At 36.2% G+C, this 23,249-nt stretch overlaps 1 protein-coding gene across 6 annotated transcripts in view; it reads left to right on the top strand.

The window, feature by feature from the left end:
* The window catches only part of CYRIB (CYFIP related Rac1 interactor B), a 165,367-nt gene that overhangs the window by 107,106 nt on the left and 35,012 nt on the right, over positions 1-23,249 (top strand). For 5 of the 6 annotated variants that reach the window (XM_004451158.5, XM_071208031.1, XM_004451156.5 and 2 more), the window contains one exon: positions 7,907-7,945. The exons of the other annotated variant lie outside the window; for it this stretch is intronic. The gene's annotated coding sequence lies outside the window, so the exon portion shown is untranslated. The remainder of the gene's footprint in view (positions 1-7,906; positions 7,946-23,249) is intronic. 6 annotated transcript variants of the gene reach the window in all.

Below are 23,249 nucleotides of genomic sequence, written 5' to 3'. Positions count from 1 at the left end.
TTCCACTTTTAATTTGAGGATAGATATGCAGTTGATATTTGTATATTGATAATACATTCTATTACCTTGCCGTACTCATGAATTTTGAAATTTTGGTGGTTTTGTGTGTGTGTGTGAAAACAATCATATTTGTAGGAAAATGGAGGTTTATATATTTATTTATTTGCAATTCAGTTGTTTTTAAGCTTTTATCTCTTTTGGTGTTCAGCATTGGCTAATACAGTGTTGATTTGAAGTTGATAGTAGGCATCCTTGTCTCACTTCACATTTTTAAAGGGAAAGTTTCTAGCATTTCTTCATAGAATTGTTTATTCTATGTTTTCTGCTGTAGAGGTAAATAGCCTTTTATTAGGTTAAGAAAGTTCCTTTCTATTCTTCTTAATTCACAAGTGAGTACAGATTTTATAACATGTTCTTTCTGTATTTTTTGAGCTGAGTGTGTGGTTCCCCCTTACCCACAGTCTGTTAATGTGATGAAAAATAGTTTGTAGGTTTTCTGAACCACCCTTGCATTTCTGAGGTAAGCTGAACTTAGTCATGTTTGTTTGTTTTTTTTCCCCAACTTTTTATTTCAAGACAGAGGCAGAGTAGGACTATGGCTGGAAAGGGTGATAACGGTGGGGGTGAGAAGCTGGAAAGATAGTCATTTCAGTAGTAGTGCAATAATATAATTTGGGAGAGAGTATATATTTTTAGCAGGATGTATAAATTCAGGTGTAGGTATTTATATGATTTTTTTTTTTTTTTTAGATTTTTATTTATTTCTCTCCCCCCCCCCCCCGCTGCAGTTGTCTGTTCTCTGTGTCTATTTGCTGCATGTTCTTCTTTGTCCGCTTCTGTTGTTGTCAGTGGCATGGGAATCTGTTTCATTTTGTTGCATCATCTTGTGTCAGCTCTCCATGTGTGCAGCACCATTCCTGGGCAGGCTGCACTTTCTTTCGTGCTGGGTGGCTCTCCTTACGGGGTGCACTCCTTGCGCATGGGGCTCTCCTATGTGGGGGACACCCCTGCGTGCACGGCACTCCTTGCATGCATCAGCACTGTGCGTGGGCCAGCTCCACACAGGTCAAGGAGGCCTGGGGTTTGAACCGGGGACCTCTCATGTGGTAGACGGACGCCCTAACCACTGGGCCAAGTCTGCTTCCCTATGTGATCTTTTCTAAAATTGATCCTGGGATAAATATATGTAGATTCCTTGTATGTGGAATTGTAAAGTATTACTTTTCCTATGTTAATACCTTTCTTCTTATCCATTCCTTTATAATTAAATTATATGTATAACTTCCATAAGAGATTTTGAACATACAAAGTATATAAAATGAATACTAAAAAAAGAAAAAACTCTACTGGTGTCTTAAAAAAACACAAGCTTTTAATTTTCTAGAAATTGAACTTAATATAGCTACAAAATAGTGTTTTACAGAACATACCTTAAGCCTATAGAATGTTTAGATGGGAACGATTGTGCACCTGCGGTCAAAATGCATTTACAGTCAATTTTTTTTATTGCTGTACATACCAAAACATACCTGAGTTGAGGTGTCAGAAAAACCCCATTGCAGAAAAGTCCAGTGGTCAGGGGAAGGTGTTGACAGTAACCAGGAGGTCCAGAGGTAAGAAGGTTCGGCATAATGTTCCCAACGCCTGGCCATCATCTTAATCTAGCCTTTGCCTCAAGTTTTCCAGTTATGTTGGTGTAGGTAATTATTTTTTCTAGTGATTTAATATCTAGAATTATCTTGGTTCAGTTACTCAGCAGAGAAAACCAGTATTAAATGTTTCAGGTTCCAAATTACTTTCCAAACTGGAACCCCACTGAATCTGCTCCAAGGCACTTTGGCAAGGATAACAGCAAAGGCCATCTTATTCTTTTCTGAATTAAATGTTACTGCCATTTACTCATTCTGCCAGGTACAGTTGCTTAAGGAGAATTTACTAATCTAGAAAATGGCATCTGAGCAATCATTTCCAGATGTGCCTTTTTGTTACTGCAGATATATTAGTGCACTGTAACGGAAGTATAGTGCAAGTTACCTTTGGGGTTCTACATTGTAACATTCACATCTGTTAAGTTACTGCAGGTGGGACTCAGCCCTTCATCAGTGAGACACTGCTGTTCACCTACTAACCTATCACCTATACATGTCACTGCCATACTGAGAAATCAACTATACTTGAACAAAATCAATGCTCTGTAAATTAGTTCTTCACAGTGTTAAAGATGGAATCCCTAAGAATAGGCTTAGTAAAATGGCACAGGAATTAGCAATTTATGGGCACTATACTGCAAGATAGTATAAAGAATTGGCTAATGTTAGTTATTGTTTATAATGGACCATTCTGATATTCAGTGACCACGTTCAAACTAAAGGTACACTTGCTATCATTGCATCCAAAACCAGGGGTTAGTCAGGGGCACATTTCATAAGTACCTGTAGATAAAGTGTATTTATCCTCTAGTGTTAATAATGTAAATTACTGAGAAACATTTTTATATTGACTATTTACCATCAATAGCATTTGTTTTAATTGAAACATGTTCTTGAGACTTTTTTTTTTTTTTTTTTACTATCACAACATAAACTTTGAAAAAATTTGTTTAAGGAAAACAGTATTTTGTGTCAGGTTGTTATTTAGGGTTCAGACTCAGATCCTTAGAAACCATTGTACTTGAAGCCATATCCTATGGACATTGACCCACCATTCAGAATTCACCTGTAAGGTGCAGAGATAATAGTTAGCACTTGGTCATCAGTGTAATGTGGACCATAATTGAACATATAGATGAGGTTTTCTGGATTGTTCACAGGCTTTAGTAACTTAAATTTGGAGGATACCCCACCACTTATTACACCTATTAAAATGTATATTGTGGGCTATTTTTTTAAGAAATAATTTTAAATTTTACAATAGAAGTTAGTGGGAAAGTAGCGTTTATTTTACAGAAAAGTCTCATTTACAGAAACCATTATTGCTCGAACAGAATTGTTTCTTGAAAAATAAAGCTAATTTTCTTCTCTGTCTTTTGTCTAATATGACCCTGGGACAACTCTTTAAAGTCTCTGTTTTCTCATCCGTGCAGTGGGGCTAATAATTTTATCTCCTTAGGTCATGAAGGTTTAGTGAACTAAATCATGGAAAGTGCTTGTTGTTATTAGCACAGTGTCTCCAACATAGTAATTAATAAAATGGTAACCAAGTCAACAGAGGGGTAATTCAAAGATAGCATATCTAGCAGTGCTTCAAAATATATTCACGAAATGCAGTGAAATGTGCCACAGTGATGAAAGAAGTTGATATGAGGAGTAGGGGTGGGGTGGGGGGGGGTGTATGGGAACCTCTTATATTTTTTAATGTAACATTTTGTATCTCCCTGTCTTCAAAAAAATACAATTAAAAATAATTTTTAAAAAAGATAGCATATCTAACTTTATCATACACATTTATACTGAGTATCTGATCCAGAAAATCAAGCATAATATTGATTCTCTTACAAATAAGTAACACCTTAATAGATAAATGGGGAAAAGACTAGTTATCCAAATATAGAGAAAAAATGGCCAACCACATTAGTAATTAAATAAGCCATTTGGGAAACGGACTTTGGCCCAGTGGTTAGGGCGGCCGTCTACCACATGGGAGGTCCGCGGTTCAAACCCCGGGCCTCCTTGACCCGTGTGGAGCTGGCCATGCGCAGTGCTGATGCGTGCAAGGAGTGCCGTGCCACGCAAAGGTGTCCCCCACGTGGGGGAGCCCCACGCGCAAGGAGTGCGCCCATGAGGAAAGCCGCCCAGCGTGAAAAGAAAGAGCAGCCTGCCCAGGAATGGCGCCGCCCACACTTCCCGTGCCGCTGACGACAACAGAAGCGGACAAAGAAACAAGACGCAGCAAATAGACACCAAGAACAGACAACCAGGGGAGGGGGGGAAATTAAATAAATAAATAAATCTTAAAAATAAATAAATAAATAAATAAGCAATTTGACTTAAGGTGCATGTACACACTTTTTTTTTTAAGTTTTTTTATTTTTTATTTAAACCCCCCCCCCCGCAGCTGGCTTGCTTGCCTACTCTCTGTGTCCATTCGCTGTGTGTTCTGTTCTTCTGTGTCTGCTTGTCTCGTTTTGTTGTGTCATCTTGCTGCACCAGTTTTCCGTGCGTGGTGGCCGTCAGCTCTCTGCAGGCATGGGCCAGCTTGCCTTCACAAGGAGGCCCTGGGACACAAACCCAGGGCCTCCTATATAGTAAATGGGAGCCCAGTCAATTGAGCCACAGTTACTTCCCCACAGACACTTTTTAAACAGTGAAGCTCCATCCCGTCAAGGATGCTGTGAGATTGGCCCATACACAGTCCTGATGGCAGTGTAAATTGGAACATTCTTTTTGAGAGCACTTTTGGCGTTAGGCATCAGGGCCTATGTATCTTAAAAAATGATGTTATTTTAACAAAGATTTAAGTTGGCCATAGCTAGGATAATTATGCAGGGTACTCAGGTTGTCCTTTGCATAAGGGTGCCACATCTATGGGTGTTTCAGACACAGCATAGACATATAACTTCTCTGTGAGCCTTTTGGCCAACTCTTGGAGTAGCAGTTCTCTCAAGAATCTGTAAATCTACATCAGCATGCACCTATGGCATGTCTACACTTACAAGAAGTCATAATAGAGTTTGCTTTCTGACCACACAGGTATATACAGACTAAGCTCCAGGCATCCCTCGAGGTCATTGCTCTCACCTTCCCTCTTAGAGATGGGATTCCCATCCCATCAGTCCCCCTGCCCCCTAACTAGTCTGACAGGACCTGATGCTTAAGCAAATCACATTCAATTAGATATTATCATTTACCCAAGTGAAGGAGGTATGCAGTCTAGGTTGTGTTACTAGTTAGATTTATGTACCATCTTCCGTAGTTTTTATTTTTTTAATTTATATTTTTCAAATTTATTGACGTATATCACTCAAACAAAAACATGCACAAACAGTATGTGTAGTAATAGTTGTGACTAAAAAACAAATACACATAGCATCATGCAGGATTGTCATAACTCATACTACCACCAGTACCTTGCATTGTTAAACATTTTTAACTAGTGATTAAAGAGCGTTGTCCAAATATTACTACTAACCAAAGTATTTTCCTCCAACCCACCTATTATTATTGTCATCTTTATATCATTTATATATAAACATACATAACCACTAAGTGTATAGTAAAATTGTGAACTTACAAAGCAGGCATGCATAACATCGTACAGGGTTCCTTGCATCAACCCTCCACCAATACCTTACATTTTCGTGAGCCGTTTGTACCATCTTTTGAAATACTGCAAAGCTCAGTTGTGTTTGACAGAACGATCTGAAATCATAACTCTTACGTCTTATGCTCTACTGGAAGTAGAGATTTTTTTTTTAAACACTTACGTGAGAAACCACTATGTTTGTGGACTTCAGATGCCTAGATTAGCTAACCTTAAATATTATCTGACATTCAGTATATATGATCTGACATTTGATTTCTATAGGGTGAAAACAATGATAAGGTTTTTATTTTTTTGATTTATTAAGATTTGAGATAGAAAGAATTTTTCCTGTGGCTTTATGTAAGTGGCATTGGTTTTTCCTCCCTTGGTTTATGAAAGTAGTCAGCCAAGCCACTTGTTTTGTTTATTTCTAGATTGCTCCAACTGGGCTTTAGGGAAGGAAAATTTGTTTTTGGCAGGGAAAGCAGAAAAGTGTTTATTCATTCCATTTGTAATAACATTGATCCAGGAGGAGTTTTTGAGGAAAACCAGAGTGGTTACTCTTTGAACATAAACAGCTCCCATTCATCTCCTTACTGATAGAGCAAAGTAAAAGATAAAAGGATTAATAGTATTATGAATTAAAGACTATGAATTTCTAGAAGGGAAGTTATAAACTAATGGTTCACAACCAAATATTGGCCCTCAAAATGTTTTGTTTGGCCCATGGAGTGTTTCTAAAACTAACTTCATTAGGTGATAACATCTAGAAATTGTTTCATGTAAAGATTAGCACTAAATCACCTACAGTTTTATCATGGCATATGAATAGAAGAAACACCCTTTAGATAAAGTATACACGTTTCTTTGCCATTGATCATTTTTATCTGAGGTGGCCCTAGCCAAACCCTTGTGCCATTTGAGTTTTCAACTCCTATTCTAGACCTCTTGAATACAGAAGGAGAACAGTAGATCATACTGCTAAGGCAGCTGATACTTCAACTTTCAGATAGGTAGTAAGGGTTTGACTGGAATGTGGGGTGTGGAGAAAGATACTCCAAGGTTTTTACCTGAGCAACAGAAAGGATAGAGTTGCCATTAACTTAAATGAGGGAGGCTGCAGGTAGAACAACAGGTTTGGGGGAGGAAAGATGAAGAGCTCTTATTTTGGACATGTAAAGTTTCAGGTATGTATTAGAACATCCCAACAGAGATATTGAGTAGGCAGTGACTGTATGAATTTGGAATTGGAGAGAAATGTCTAGACTGGATATATAAACTTGAGATATACAGATGATGTATAAATCTATGAGACAGAATGAGATTGCCAGGAGAGCAGAGGACCCAGGACTGAGTTCTGGGTTTGTTAGCATTAAGGACTTTGAGAGAAGTTCAGCAGAGGAGTTTTAAGGAACTTCCAGTGAGGTATATCGGATGAAAACCGAGGGAGTGTGGTGTCCTCGTCTCTTGAGGCTGTAATTGATGTTTATCATTTCAGTCCTCTACTGCCCATTCTAGATTTTCCTCACCTTTACCCAACACTTTGGGTTGAGGCTGTTTCCTTGTAGAGTTATCCAGACCTTCTTCCCTGAAGAATCAGGAGCCTTAGAAAATGTAGCTGAGGCGAGGTTCCTCAGCAGGAGTGAAAATATGCTTTATCCTTTTTGGGCCTTGGTTGCTGCCGCTGCCCATTTACAGTTATCACTGGGCATGGCAGCACTAGTTGAGTTCCCTAGGTTCTGTTTTTGTTGTATAGCAGCAACCATAGGTCCTCGTAGTTATCAGGATCACTCCCCCCATTTAGTATGGCAGCTCCATTACCATAAGGAGACCAAAATGACTTGGCAATATTTGTTGCGTCAGAATTTAGCAGAATCCTTCCTGTCTCTTCAGCAGAAACCCCTCTCTCCTTCCCCCAGAATCAGAAGTTCTAATCCAGTAGATCCTATTCCCATCCCTTGGTTCCTAATCCATGTTTATTATCTGTTAGAGACACAGAACCACGTTTCAACCTACAACAGACAGCAAAAGTATAAAAACACTTCACATTCTGGAATTCTGGGCCGCAGCCCAGTTAGAATAATCTCATTTTGAAGATTTCATTCTACCTAAAACTTTTTAAGGCTTTGAAATAGTAATACCAGTCATAAACACCATGAACTGGTGTTTTACTAGAGTTTTGTCAAATGTGCCTCTGGCAATTAACAGGTTATTGTCATGGAATAGGGATTTTAGTACCTGTAGTAAAATTAATGTTTATTTCATTAAACCTTGATGAGTTTAATCTATAATAAAAAATATAAAAAATATACCTTTGATAATATTAGGCCCCTTGTTACTAGAATAAAGAGAAATTACACGTTTTCGTTCCCTTGTAATCTCCCATCTATATACTTTGCACATCTATTCTTTGAGTCTCTTGAGGGTGACAGCTAGGGTGTCTTGTCTTCTGTTGGTGTTTCCCACATAACGTAATGCTCTTAGTGGATCCTCCATTAATAGTTGAATGAATTCAAGAAACATAATGTGAATATGAATATACATTTTACATATATATAATAAACATAAGTATGTGATAGTATTTTTGAACTTTATTTTTAAAGTCAACTTTAAAAAATTTGTTTAAAAATATAATGTTTTAGACTCTTTTTTTTTCTTTAAACAGATAGAGGAACAAGGACAGAATCACTATCACTGGCTGAAGGTAAGTATGTCTTTGGGGAAATTATTATTTAAATACAATTGAAAATTTATGGGTAATAGAAAACTATATTGGCTAAATATAATGAAAGGAAAATATTGTGTACATAATATTGAACTGCTAAAAATTCTTGAGAAAATGCTCTATATTCATTAGTTTTGTGCTTAGAATAGGAAGTAGTAGGGATAATGTAAATTACTTAGAACTTTTTTTTGCAGCTTTCTTTCAGTAGAAGAGTATTTTTCTTTGACTTCCTTTTTAAGTCATTTTAGCTATCATGAGTAGTTTTTCAAAAAAGATGTAAATCATAATTATAGTAGTTTAAAAATTACATAACTTAAATAGTTTTCTTTGGGAAGTAGCATATAAATAAAAATAGGAATAAATATTATGGGCTTTGGTCCTTATAAATCTTAGAATTAAAGAACACTTAATTAAAAAGTAATTACTGTTAAAGGGTCCTGAGCACTTACATTTATAATACTGTAACTATTTTAAACAAGTTAATAGATATTTGAAATGTTGTTTTTCTATAGGTATGCTTTCGATTCTTTAAGTGAAAATGGTCAGCTTAAAATCTCTTTCTGGCCCGTCTTCCTAGTTATGAACATTTCAAAACCTGTTATTTTAGAAGAGCTGACTGACAGTTATCATGATGGTAGCTAAGAATTAGAATCACTTCACCTGGTCTGTATGTTACAATACAGGGGTTCACAAGTATTTTTGTACCATGGGTCTCTTTGGTGGCCTGGTGAACGCTATGAATCTCTACTTAGAATGAAGATTCTAAATAAATTATATAGGATTAAAAAAGAAGCCAGTTATATTGAAATACAGTTAGCATATGTCAAAAGTACAAATTTGTCATAGTGTAATATATGTGCTTACATTAGAGAATAACCTTTAGTGGCAGGTTTGCTAATAATTACTGTAATTTCACATAATAAGTCTGTAACAGTTGTGAAGTAATATGAAAATATCTGTGATTTCTGTTAGTGACACAGTCATAGGTATTTGTAATATCTATGTGTTTTGCTCCCTATCTATAATGCTGATAGAAGGAATTGCTAAATTTCAAATAGAGGTTAGTGAACATGTTCACATACAAGTTCACAGACCCCTGAATCTGTTTGGGGTCTGTGGTCTCCAGATTAAGAACTTTTGTTTGTGAAAAATCAGTTAGAGCTTTCTTTCTCCATCATAGTTGAGAAAGTGTGGCTAATAACTAATCTTAAAGAAGTAGTCACCCATCCATTCCTTAAGAAATATCCTAATGGTGTAGGTAGGCTACAAGTTCTTGAAATAGCTTCGAAGAAGCTTCTGTTTTCTGATTAGTAATTAAACAGGAACAGTGTGATATTCTGTGGAGAAAGGGAGTAGAAAATAAGTCTTAAGTCATGGAGAGTTCCTGTTTTCAAAGAATTCACATTTTAGTTGATGGAACATAAAATAAACATGTGAAAAATAAAATAGCAGTATGACATACCAAAAGTTTAATAAGAACTCTGTAATAATTAATTGCTGTAGGAAAGCAAATAGTACTCCAATGCTTCTGTTACCCCTGTGAAAAGTTACAGGGTGTTGCATGGTTAAGAAGTACGAACTATACAGTAATATACCAGCCTAAACTGGGAAGAGCCTGGAAGTGTGTCACTAAATTTGGATGCTTGTCTAGCATAAATAAAAGAAACTATAAATAAAGAGAATGGCAGGCGTATTGAAGTTTAGTTGTTGGCAAAAGCAGCATTAGGATTCTTTTTAAAGTGGACATGGTGGGATAGATGAATTTTTTGTTGTTGTTATGGTACTTCATTCTTTCTAGTAATATGATCTGTTCCTGAGGCTGAATTTTAAAGATGTTCTCAAAAACTTTGCTCCCAGGGTCAATGGAGTAAGCCCAGCTTTTACTGATTTCTACTTTTGCCCAAGGCACTACCACCATGTTTCTCTGGTCCTCAGTTCCCTGTTTTGCATAAAATTAGGAAGTAGCGCTGTAAAGATTCCATCTCATTTCATGAGCACTTTATTCTCAGGGAATAGCAGGTTTTCTTCGCTTTCTGATTCCCTTTACTTCCTTCTTTTCTCTTCCTCCTCCCTACAACTTTAGACATGGGGTAAAAAATTTCAAAGAATTATAGTTGAACGTTGGTTTACAGAAATAGTGTCCCTTTACATGCTATGTGAAACTTTCATAAGTTATTCTAATAGGCTACTTAGTTAAAAAAGTTATGATATACATATAATGCATACTGCACTTTGGTCTTAATGGTTTCAGAAAGTCATTTAAAACTAGTATGCTCCATGATACTAAGAAAAGAATGGGTTAGCTCTTTTTTGTAAATCAACTTTTATAATGTTATTTAGTCAATGGTATCAAGCCATTTCATTTAAAAATAATCATGGAATTTGCTTTATAAATTTATCCAGTTAATCTTTCTGTTCTCCACCTGAAGTCAAATCGTATTTTATAAAATGATGAAATAAAACACATATAATCCCTTATAATTGCCTCCATTCCTCTAAAAGATCAAAATGTAGTGAATGACCTCTGCTGGAATCTGTTTAGAATTACAAGAGGTACTGATTTACAAATGTAGAAGAAAACTAAGTACCTACTTAAAATTTAATTATATGATTACTAAGAAGTGAAAAAATATATTTAGATTTTGTGTTTATGTTTGATTATGATGTGTCTGGGAGAATTATATTTAAGAGAATGATTTTAATTTAGAGTCATAAACAAAGGGAAACTGTTCTGGTGTGCCCTCTTGTAATTTCATTGTTGTGTTATATTCCTTTATATATCAGCCTCAAACAGACTTGACAAACTGTAGAGAAATATTTGACATTTCTGAGTCAACATCTGTCTTCTTTTCTTAATTGCCATACATTTTTCCTTAAAATTTTTTTCTATGAGAAAATTTCCCCGATTCATAGATTTGAGAACTAGATTTAATTTCCTGAACACTTATATATAAGGTGGAGCATATACTGGAATTATGTCTTGATACATAACAAATTCCATAAGCTTACTATCTGCTTTGCAAAGTTGGACTTTGTTTCATTTACCATAAAGCTATTCTTTTTAAAGGATGCCCTTAGTTTCAGTGTTCTTTTATTTGATAAATAAGCCTTTTGATTTGAATTGTTCATTTATTTATTCAACATATGTGTATTTTTTTTTTTTTTTAATTTATTTATTTATTTAATTTCCCCCCTCCCCTGGTTGTCTGTTCTCGGTGTCTATTTGCTGCGTCTTGTTTCTTTGTCCGCTTCTGTTGTCGTCAGCGGCACAGGAAGCGTGGGCGGCGCCATTCCTGGGCAGGCTGCTCTTTCTTTTCACGCTGGACGGCTTTCCTCACAGGCGCACTCCTTGCGCGTGGGGCTCCCCCACGCGGGGGACACCCTTGCGTGGCACGGCACTCCTTGCGCGCATCAGCACTGCGCATGGCCAGCTCCACACGGGTCAAGGAGGCCCGGGGTTTGAACCGCGGACCTCCCATGTGGAAGACGGCCGCCCTAACCACTGGGCCAAAGTCCGTTTCCCTCAACATATGTGTATTAAGCATTGACTATGTGTCAGAATCTCTTCTGCTAGATGAAAAATATGTAGACTACTTAGATACTTAGAAGAGCTTTCATATAAAACCAGTCAAGAAACGGACACATGTTCCACCTTGTATAAACTATTCATAGAATAAAAATAGCCTGTATTTAATATAGCTTTGATAACAGAACTAGGTAAGGACAGAAAAATTATAGATCAGCCTCACTTATGAACTAATTCAAAGTGAAATATTAGCAAACAATCTAGGAACTTTTTTTTTAAAACAAATGACCAAACAGAGTTGATAAGACTACAAGTATGGTTTAGCATCAGAAAATGTCTTCATGTAATCTACCACACTCATGGGTTAAACCAAAAACATGATGATATAAAGATGACAGGCATTTCTGCCTCAGTGATCTATACATTCATGTAGAATCGAGTTAAAATTCCATTGCGGTTTTTCGTAGCATTTGGCAATCACATGGGTGAATGAAAGTCTAAGAATAGCTAAGGCATTTTGGAAGAATTATTATTACTTAATAGCAGAGAGAGAGCACAAAGATTAAAAATTTGACTACATATAATAACTGACACCATAAACAAAGCTAAGACATGTTATAGACTAGTCGAATGTGGTTGTCATATATATAAGCATAAAAAATTGGTATCCAGAATACATATACCAAACAGAGAAAAAAGGAGTGGTGTATTAGTTGGGAGACTAGTTTGGAAAACCAGCCACTCTATTATTTCAAACAGAGGGAATCTAATATTGTGAGTTAGTTACAAAGTTATTATTTAGATAGGCTGGAAGAAAAAAGGAGAAGGGGAAGAATAGAGTAGTAAAAAGAAAAGGATGATGTCCAGAGATAAGCTTTTGGTACCACTTCATGGAACCCACAAGACAGCACCGGCTTCTGCCTCTAATTGGGATATTGGATGCAGAATCACACCATTCCTATTGCTCCTACAGCAACTGCTGGCCTATCGTGGCCAGAAACAGGAAGCTTCTCTTTTCCTTCTGCCTTTTCCTCACCCTCCAGTTCCTCCTGTTGACTGAACCTAAGAGGAAGCCAGTTGGCTGGAATGTCTAGGAAGTGTTTACAAATTCTTAGCCCCTGCAGTACAAACTAGTTTATAGAAAGATAAGTGGGACTGAGTGATAGTAGGAAAATACGTGGCACAGGTGGTAAAGGATATTAATTGACATTGCCCAGAAGAAGAAATCCAGATGGTCTGTAAACATACAAGAAGATGCTCATTTTTACTGGCAATAAAAAAGATACAAATTAAAACACCAGTGAGATATTTTGCAATCTGAAAATTAAAGTCTGAGGTTTTGGAGGATGGGAAAAGAAGAAATTTTTCACACTGCAATTATTACAGTGAATTGATAGAAGTGTAAAGGAGAGCAGTTGGTACAATCTAGTATCATTTCAGCTGCCTTTTCATTTCTAGATATCTGTTCTGTATGTGGCACTTGTATACAACTTATATGTTGTGTATATGGATGTGGAAAGCATAATTTGTTAATAGAGAATAATTGAGAACAATCTCATTGTCCGTCAGTAAACTGTGTATATGGATGTGGAAAGCATAATTTGTTAATAGAGAATAATTGAGAACATTCTCATTGTCCGTTAGTAAACTGTCAGTCAGATAAACTGGTTTCTTTGAACAGTGGAATTGTATGGAACAGCTAAAATGAATGACAGCCACATGGATAATTTTCTATACTGTTGATTGAGAAACACAAGTTTTCAAAGGATGTGTACAGTATACAATTTATGCAAATTGAAAAGCAGAATAATATTATGTTATTTATGGATGCATACCTTTGTAGTAAAAGTTAAAAAATATGTTTAAATGAAACATACTTTTAAGTTAATGATTAGGAGGAGGGGAAGAAAATGGGAAGGGGTGATTGGGAGATAAGGGACATATCTGAATCATATATGCAAAATGTTTTCATTTTAATCCAGGTGATAGAGTGTGCGAATATGATTTTTTTGTTGTTATTCTATTATGTTTGAAGAATTTCCTGATTTAAAGAACTAGAAAACAAGAAAGAATTAAGATTCCCTCCCTCTGGGAAATTTCTACTAACCTTACCGAGGCTGGGTTAGGTATTCCTTTTTCTGTGTGTTCCTTATGTCCTTTGCCATTTGAAAGCATGCATGCTATCGTTTCTGCTCTCTTGCTTAGTATTCCTCAGTGCCAAATATTCAGTATCTATTACAGGGATTGACAGATAAATGCTGAATAAAGATTGGTCAATTTAAAACTACTGTCACCACCACTAGGCACTATAAACACTAGATTTTGAAGTAGGGAGGTTTTATATAAGGTAAGATTAAAAAAAAAATACAAGATTTAGGTATTGTAGCATGTGTATTGGAAAGAGTTCAGACACCTCAGTTCCAATCCAACCTCTGTATTGTGCATCTTTGAATGAGTCACATGTGCTTTCTAAGCATCAGTGACTTTACATTTTAAAATTTTTGTAATATTTGATACATACAAAAGAATATATGTAACTTATTTGTAAAGTCTAAAGCCTACAAATAAGATTCCTATGAGACTACCACCAGTTGAAGAATAAGAATGTTATCCAGACGTTTGAAGTTGCTTAGTCCTATGCCTCCACCTCCCCCCAGAGATAACCAATATCTTACATTTTGTGTTTATCATTCCCTTGCATTTTAAAATTTTTCTATCATATATGTGTGTATTATTTAAAATGTTTAATTTTCACAAGTTTCAAGCGTACCTAAGGGTATAGGAAATTTTGCTGTTGAACTTTACAAGGTTATAAGTTGTTTTCCCAAAGTGGTTGTATCAATTTACTCCTACCAGTAGTGTTCCCATTGCTCTTGCCTCTTACATTTTTTCAAAATACTACAATAGAATAAAATTTCTTTAAAATAATGTATTTCCAGAATTAAGCATTATTAAAACTATTGGCATGTATTTATTTTGCTAGGTGATTAAGAAAGCCATAATAAGAAGCAGGATGCTACTCCAGAAAAATTAAAAAGGGTAACAACTTCAATAATTATATGTGACACTGAATTTGTGGCCAGTCTTTTCTTTGGATTTGTTGCCATAAAATAAAGTTTATTATTTGTGGATTACAAAATAACATTGTTTCATCAGAATGAATTCTTAATATTCCTTTTATCTACTGATATATGATTTCTCCAAGAGAAACCTTCATATATTAATCCTTATAAAAATAGATAATTTCGGTGGAGGTTTTTTTTTCATAGTTCCTTCACACGCTGTTGTAGGTACTCCTAAATTTTTACTTACCTACGGACCTTGTAATGGCCATTCTCACACCCCTTTCTCTGAATCTCATACAGGCCATAATAGCACGAAACATTTACATATCAGTGACAGTGGGTCACAGTGTCTAGTGTTTTTGCTTTCATGTTCTAGAATTGCAACTCAGGCAGTAATTTGCATTGCTGGTTTAATTTTTTTAATTTAATAATTTTAAATTTTAAATAAAAAGTCACATTTTATTATAGAGTCAGGATTAGAAATTGGGACTCCCAATTTCCCTTTCATTGTGTATTTATGTCACATTTCTTTGTCAAGTTACTTAGCTGCATGTAATTTACTAGAGTAAAATCAAAATATATTGGTCTTGACATGTGTTAGGGATTCACAGTGAGGTTTTTGATTCTCTTATGATGGTATTATAGACAGGGACCCAGTACTACCTGAATCCTGCCATTGTTCATAACCCCTTCTTTTCCTTTATATTTCCTGAAAGGACAATCAAAGAGCCACTTTATTAATAGCTTAACAAGTACTTCAGTACAGAGCTCTATGCTAACAGATGGTTTCAAAAGTGTGGGAAAATTTGAGCATCAAACTCCTGTCTGTAACTTCCTCTTTATTGGTCAGATTCCATTCAGGACAGAAACCATGCTAAGTATTTTAAAACAGGGGGCTCAGATTTTGCCTAAGGTTGTTTATCATATAGAGATCAGAAAACAGTGACAAGAAAGGAACATTTTTGTACATGCCAATTATTGAATAAGTACTTGTTGCCCAGGCATCATCATCATCTTTTGCTAGAACAAAAGATACTGATTAGTGGCTTCTCTTTTTGGGAAGAAAAAGGAAAAAGAAAGGAATAAGCTTGGAAAAAAAACAAACGAGGATAGGAGCATAGTAAAATTACAGATTTTTTTTGGGAGACTGAGTTTATTATTTTTCTCTGCTACACTGGCACTCAACTTTTCCAGGTTTTTTCCTTACATTATGTTACTCTAGTATTTTAGCTAGATTCCTGTTGTGACTTGCAGCCATATAGGAAGTTTAGAAAAAACTGTGATTCTTCCTCTCCTTTAAATTAAAGTGTCCCTAACTGAAATTTCAGATGATAGAAATGCCACTGGATCCCACCTATTTCAGGTTAATTCAATAGGTCTTTATTGGATATTTACTTTGTCTACACTTTGTTGGAATTATGCACTTATATATCAGAGTTGCACCAAATACATAGTGGCCAATAATGTTCTTAAGTTACCTTGACAAACTGTAGACTTTCTTGATATTCTATTATCTGTCAATCTGTTTCCCTAATAGTTGTACAGAAAATGAGCAAGAGAGAACACTGTCTTCATTGATTTTACTGGGATGGCAGTGAACTCTTTAGTCTAAATTCTCAGGCCCTTTATTTTTTCCAACTCAGGATCGTTTACAATTGTCAACATTTTAGTCTTTTCTTCCCCTTCCTTAGAACTCTCCTGTAATTTAAAGACAAATTTTTGTTTTCTGTGTGTATTTTTAATCATGCATTTACTCAAAATATATTTATGAGTACCTACCACATCCCAGGTATTGTTCTATGCACTGGGAAGGTACTAGGGTAGAGCAGTGTACAAAACAAACCCTGTCTTTTTTTTTTTTTTTTTCCATTTAGAAGGTACTGGGAATTGACCCCAGCACTCAACCACTGAACACCCGCTCCTGCCCCCTGCATCTTAAAGTTCCCCATTCACTTGTGAAAGACGAGTAAATAGCTCATCAAAAGAATATGTATTAGATGTTGATAACCATCAGTTTGGGAAGGGGATAAAGAGGTGACAGGAGAAGGGATAATACTCTTAGTTTGGTCTCTGAGGAAGTCTTAATGTGCAGCATTCCGTGTACAAGGCTCCATGGAGAAACTGCAAGCAGGCCATTGCTGTTAGATGGATGTGAATACAATGGAGAGTGATGGGAGATGTGACCAGAGTGAATCAGGGACGGATTCACCTCAAGTTTTGTAGGACTGGTGTATTAGTCGGCCAAAGGGATGCTGATGCAAATTACCAGAAATTTGTTGGCTTTTATAAAGGGGTATTTATTTGGGGTAGAAGCTTACAGTCACAAGGTCCTAAAGAGTCCAATTCATGGTGTAGTAGAGAAGTTGGGTGTACGCAGTATTAAAGGCTAGGATGCAAGAATTCGGAGAAGGAAATTGATTTGTTTCGACAGGCTGGACTCAGCGGACTCCTGTCCTAATAAGAACTGAGCCCTGAGTAGAATTTTGGGTTCCCTTTTATATAGAAAAGATATGAGGGTGGGGAGTTTAAATGGTGCTTTTATGAAAGAAAACGACTTTCCTTGTTAGTTAAATGTTTGTCTGAGTACCAGATAGGTTTGAATTTAAGTACCTCCCACACTTCAGGTGAGCTTGAATTAGCATATCCCCCACATTTCAGGTGAGCTTGAATTAGCATATCCTCCACATTTCAGGTGAGCTTGTATTAAAATTTCCCCCACATTCTGTCTGGATGCAATTTGAGTACACACTCAGTCTTAACATCCTTTCTGAACATTCAAAGACTGTAGGGCCTATATTATTTGGATTTCTAGAGACTAGGTACACTTGAATACAGAATTAGACAATTTTGAATTTATGTACAGGCTATATTAATGGTACCATAAGAATTACTTTCTCACCCAAAGTCTTTTGAAGCAAGATAGCAGACGATGTCTATGAAGGTTCAACCTTCCTTCTTCCTCTTAAGGCTCAGTGGGCCCAGCTTCTTCCAGTCTTAGCTGTAGGCTTGTGTAGAGCTCAGCTGTTCTGTTCTGCTGTTCTGTTCCGCACACAGATAGGGATGGGGATGGGGATGGGGGGCAAAGGGGCAGGGACTCAAACCTGCATGCCCCAATGATATGATCAAGTCAAAGCCCCTAATCTTAATTTAATCAAGTGAATGTAGAGCCTTTGAATTTAAATCAGTCAAAGGGTATCATGCCCAGAGAAACAGACCAGTTTACAAACATAATATCTCTTTTTGAAATTCATAAATAACATCAAACTGTCACAACTGGTAAGGAGTGTAGATTTTATTCTGAGTGCAATGATAAACCATTGAATGGTTTTAAGCAGAGAAAGGAGATGGTCTGGTGTATATTTTTTAAAAGATTGTTTTGGCTCTTTTGATAAGACCATTGTAGGGGGTGCCAGAGGTAGGATCAGGGAGACCAGTTAGGCTTTTGAAGTAATCTTGGAAGGATTACTTCCAAGTAATCCTTGGAGTAATCTTGAAGTAATCTGTGTCCCTGTGGCAAGGACACAGGATGGTAGGTAGCAGGTAAGACATGATAGCCTTTAAGCTAATGAGAAAAATGCATTGAGGAGGAGGAGTGTCAGATGCTACTGACAGGTGGCATGAGGACTAAGAATTGACCATTTGAATTATCATTGTGGAGTGTGGTGTGTTGTGACAAAAACCAGATTGGAGAAGTGGGTTTTATAGAGAATGGAGAGGAATAAGGGATAAATATAGACTACTCTTCTTAAGGAATTTTGCTTCAAAGGGAAGGAAAAGAATGGGATGCGGCCTCAGGGGGAAGTAGAGTCAAGATAAATTTTTGTTTAAAGATAAGAGAAATAACTGCATGTATGCCAAAGAGAAGGATACTGAAAAAGAATAGCCGTAAAATAGGAAGGCAAGCCAGGAGAATGTGTTGTCTTAAATGCCAAATGAAGAAAAAAGTTTAGGAAGAAGCAAATGATAAACTGGGTTAAAAGCTTTTAGAAGTACAGCAAGTTGAAGCCTGAGAATTGACCTTTGGATTTAGCCAGATGCAGGTTTTGGTGATTTTGATGGAGACAGTTTCATTGTATTGATAAATATAAAAGCCAGATTAGAATGTGTTGAAAGAATGGAGGGTGAAAAAGTGAAAATTAGTGACTATTCATTTGACAAGTCTTATTATAAACAGGAAAAGGAAAGGTGTTGTGATTGTACAGGGGATATGCCTTAGGTAGGTGAAGGAGAATGGGAGAACCACAGTTCCCCATAGGAAAGACTTCACAGGAGCAGGTGCATATCTGTTTAATGAGAGGAGGGTAGAGTATGTGATTTCTAATGAAGAAAAGGAGGTAAAAATGGCCATAGATGTTTTTTTCTTTTTCTGTGAAAGTTTAGTGAGGTCATTTCTTGTACGTGAGGATAAAGGATGGGTTGTTGGAGGTTTGAGGAGATTTTTTTTTTCTAATTTTTAAAATTGAAGTACATCAACTCATACATGAGCATACTTAAAACAATAAGTGTATAGTAAAAGTTGTGAACTTATAAAACAAATGTGCATAACATCATACAGGGCTCCCATACATCACCCTACCACCAGTTTTATTTTTTTTAACGTGTTAAATAGTCACCTGGTAAAGTGAGAGAGTAGGTTGTTTGGGGATAGGTAAGAGGGTTGCCAGGCAGAACCAAGGATGCATTCATGTGTGTGGCCATAGATTTATAACAGTGGCTCTTTATCAGGGCAGTTTTGCTCTTCAGGAGACATATGGTAATGTCTGGAGATATATTTGGTTATCACATGTAGGGGGCAGTGCTACTCACATATGGTGGGAAGAGACCAGGGAGGGATGATACTAAACATCCTACAGTGCACAGGGTCAGCCCGGCACAACAGTTTTAAGGTTGAGAAACTGAATTAGAGCAAAGCTGGTCAGTATGTTTATGAGTTTCTCTTCCAAAGTTCTTTCCTTCCCACCCCAGTACCCATAGGTATTTATTATGTTTATAACCTGGAAATGAGTAAAACTAACACTAAACAGTAATTTGGATTGTGTTAAGCAAGTACCCTGAAGGAATAGATTGGTTGATGTGATTGAGGCTAACTGAGTAGGGAGGACAACTACTTTAGATAGGTTGGCAGGGAAAAAGGCCTCTCTGAAAAGGGAGCATTTGAGATAAGGCCTGAAGGATTAATAGAATCAGCCATTTAAAAAAAGACAACACAAAAACAAAACAACCAAACCAACCATACAAATAAACAAACAAACCAACTGGTAGAAACATCCTTGGCATTAGCATTCTTCTAGGGCAGAGGAGACAGCATCATAAAGGCCCTGGAGCTTGAAAGAGTAAATGAAGGAACCATCTTTGGGGTTCCCAGAAAGATATTAGAAATAGTATACTATGCCTAGCTTATAGTTCTGTTTCTCTTGGCTTCTGTTATTCTAATTAAGGAAACTTCTTTTCAAGTGTTTTATGGGAGAATGATCTAATACTTAAGTGACTTTTGCAAGCTTAAAAATGCATTCCACAGACTACTGGCCAGGAAGACAGTCTTCTGTACAGATAAGTCACCAACTTTGAAACAAACATATAATGTGAGAGCACATAATCACAAAATTACACCAGAAATATAGACTATTAAAGTAATGTATATCTGGTTTCTGTGTAAATTTGTGTTAAATTTCTTCTCAATTTTAGTAAATCTTTATAATAGTTTGTTTAAATTCAAGGATGACAGTAAAATAATTGGGAAGAAACTTCTTTAGCTCTTTTCTTATAAATTCAAATAGTAATACTTATAGTTAATTATTCTAAATGATATTCATTATTTACTTTGAAACTACCTCTGAACGAACTAAATTGTATTTTGTATAAAATTTTACATAACCTGTTGAAAAAAATCTTTTGAGCTTATGGAGATTTATTTATTCACCTGAAATTTAAAAATCATACTAGAATTCTTTTAGATGCTGATGACAGGAACCCAGTTCAACTAAATAGATAAAAAGGGAATTGGTTAAAGAAACAGGCAACTTAAAACCAGAGTTAAAAAACCAAGCATCTGAACTGGGGGAAATGGCAGCTGAAACTCAGGGACAAATAAAATCAGAAACTAATGACTTCAGGACACTCTTTCTACAAATCTCCACTGCACTTTGCTTCATTCTTTTGTGACGATTAACTTCCTGTACGGCAGGAAATACGGATGCCACGCAGTCCCAGGCATCACATTCCACAAGTTCTACTAGGAACAGATTCTCTAACAATGGCAGCAATAGCAGCAAATAAACAACCAGGCACTGTACTTTTTTTTTTTAAACTGATATTAGCCCATTTAATGATTTTAGGAACATTTCTGAGGTGTAGATACTGTTATTAAACACTTTTTATAGATGAGGAAACTGAGGCCTGGAGAAGTTAGGGAACTTGACTACAGCCACAGTGCTTGGGAGCGGCAGAACTAGGGTTTGAACCCAGGCAGTCGGGTATCCCAGTCACACTGAGGACTAGAAGATTTGTTTTTTGTTTTTTGTAATTTAAGCTTACAGCAAATTTTTTGACAATTTAAAATGGCAAGACAGGTATATAGTTTTATTTTTTCATTTGTCCTCACTAAAAAATACGAATGCTAGTGATGCTATAAAAGAACTGTTTTTCCATCTTTGAAAAATTTCATAAGATTTGTCAAGACATATCCCTGATATGGGTTGCCTGTGTAGCATTCTGTCCTATAAGTTACATGGTAGAGGGGATTTCTACATTGTTCGGGCAGTTGTATTTGATCAGTGGTTCTCAGCCAGGGAAGATCTTGTCCCCTAAGGGACATTTGTCAATGTCTGGAGACATTTTTGCTTGTCATAATGTGGCAGGGGCAGAGACAGAATGCTACTGGCATGTATGTAATAGTGGGTAGAAGTCCAGGATGCTACTGAATATGGATATCTATAGTGTTAGAGAGACCCTCTCACCACAAAGAAATACACCTGAAATTTAAAAGTCAGTACTGCTGAGGCTGAGAAACTCTGCACTAGATAAACTGAGCTGTTTTCAAACTAAGTGTCTGCATATGGGATGAAGAGGTAGGAGCATTTTCAGTTCCTGAGTACTTGGAAAGTGCAAAAATCAGGCCCAAGTATAGTGTGGTGGTGAATGGTAAAGGATCATGTTAGCCCAGAGAGCCTGGAAAGGACTAAATAGTGGAGGAAGTTTGCAGAGGGAGCTATAGGAAAATATAGCAGACTTGGCTTGTTTCAACATTTTTCTGGGGTAAACTGCTTGTTTCATTGTTTTTCTAAGTGTTAACTGACTGGGTACATCGAGGTAAAAAGGTAAGGAAACCTAGCCTTTCCCTTCTCCCTCTTATGACTGATAATGATGTCCTGCTCTTAGGGCTAATTTTAGAATAGCATGTCAGCAAGATTCTTATTTAAGAAAAATGGACTAAAAATGGGCTTTGTGATTTACTGATTTATAACATTGATAGTCTTGATAAATGAAGACTCTAGTTTGTGTTAAAGTCATTATTTTTAAAGTTATTTTGGGTTATAATTATAGCAACTAATATTTATTGAATGCTTATTGTGTACCAAACACTATGCTTGAACTCACTGAACCCTTATAATAACCCTTTGAGATAGTTACTGTAATTTATGTATGTTTTACCTGAAAAGAGAAAACGAGTCCCAGAAAGGTTAACTACCATCCTCAAAATCAAACAACTAGATAGCTAAAATTTGGAATTCTGGTTTAATTCCAGAGACCAAGCTCTAAACACCAAATGGTGTGCTGCCTTTTTTTCTGCTAAACCCTTTCTTAGGACATGTTTTCAACCCATAGTCACACTATAGTATTTTGATACCACTTGATTAGTCTTTGTATATTTGGTCTTAGTGAGAGAATCTGGTCCATATATATTTGAAAACTTTTGAAAATTAAAGCTGTGAAATATTCTATTTCCAAATGGTTCCTAAAAATAATACTGAATAAATTTCAGTAACTGATTTGAAGTAACTTTTTGGATATGGTGATCTCTTATAGGAAATGCTTATCTTTTCCTTAAATTTAAAGTTTGGTATTGTTATATACCTTTTATAATGTGTAGTTTGAAGGTAGTTTAGATGATAAGTATTTCCCCCCTACCTTTCCCAGGTAATCAATCCATCTATGTAAAACATTGTTACAAATCAAACCATTGAAATTCTTTGTAATTTTTTTCCCTTATTTTTATTTGGAAATAATTTCAAACTCACAGAACAGTTGGAAAAATAAAACAAAACCCTGATACCTCCAGTATACCCTCCCTCCCCTTCCAGATACCTGTATCCATCAGTTGTAATATTTTGCCACATTTGCTGTAATTTTCCATCTATCCACCTATTTCTGTCTCTCTCTCAATGTAATAAGGAATTTTTAAATATGAAAACTGCGTCCTACCTTTCCCATTAGAGGAATACTGTTTCAGAACTGAGGGACCATTCTGCATTTATCATATTTGTGAAATTGGCATGTTTTAGCATTTTATAAGAAATATGTTTCAGTCCATCAAACTTTAGCCTCTAAAGCAAATAACTGTTAAATTATTTTTCTTTCTGGGAAGCTTGAAGCTTAAAGTGGAGGAAGGGGGTACAATACAGGTAGATAGAAGTGCTGACTCTTTTCATATTTGTAATTAGTGTTAGTGATAAGGTGTTGTTTTCCATTGATG

Source organism: Dasypus novemcinctus, chromosome 14, assembly GCF_030445035.2.
Source record: "Dasypus novemcinctus isolate mDasNov1 chromosome 14, mDasNov1.1.hap2, whole genome shotgun sequence".
NCBI lineage: Eukaryota > Metazoa > Chordata > Mammalia > Cingulata > Dasypodidae > Dasypus > Dasypus novemcinctus.
The sequence above is the reverse complement of the archived record's forward strand: the minus strand, read 5'-3'. Positions and strand labels throughout refer to the sequence as shown.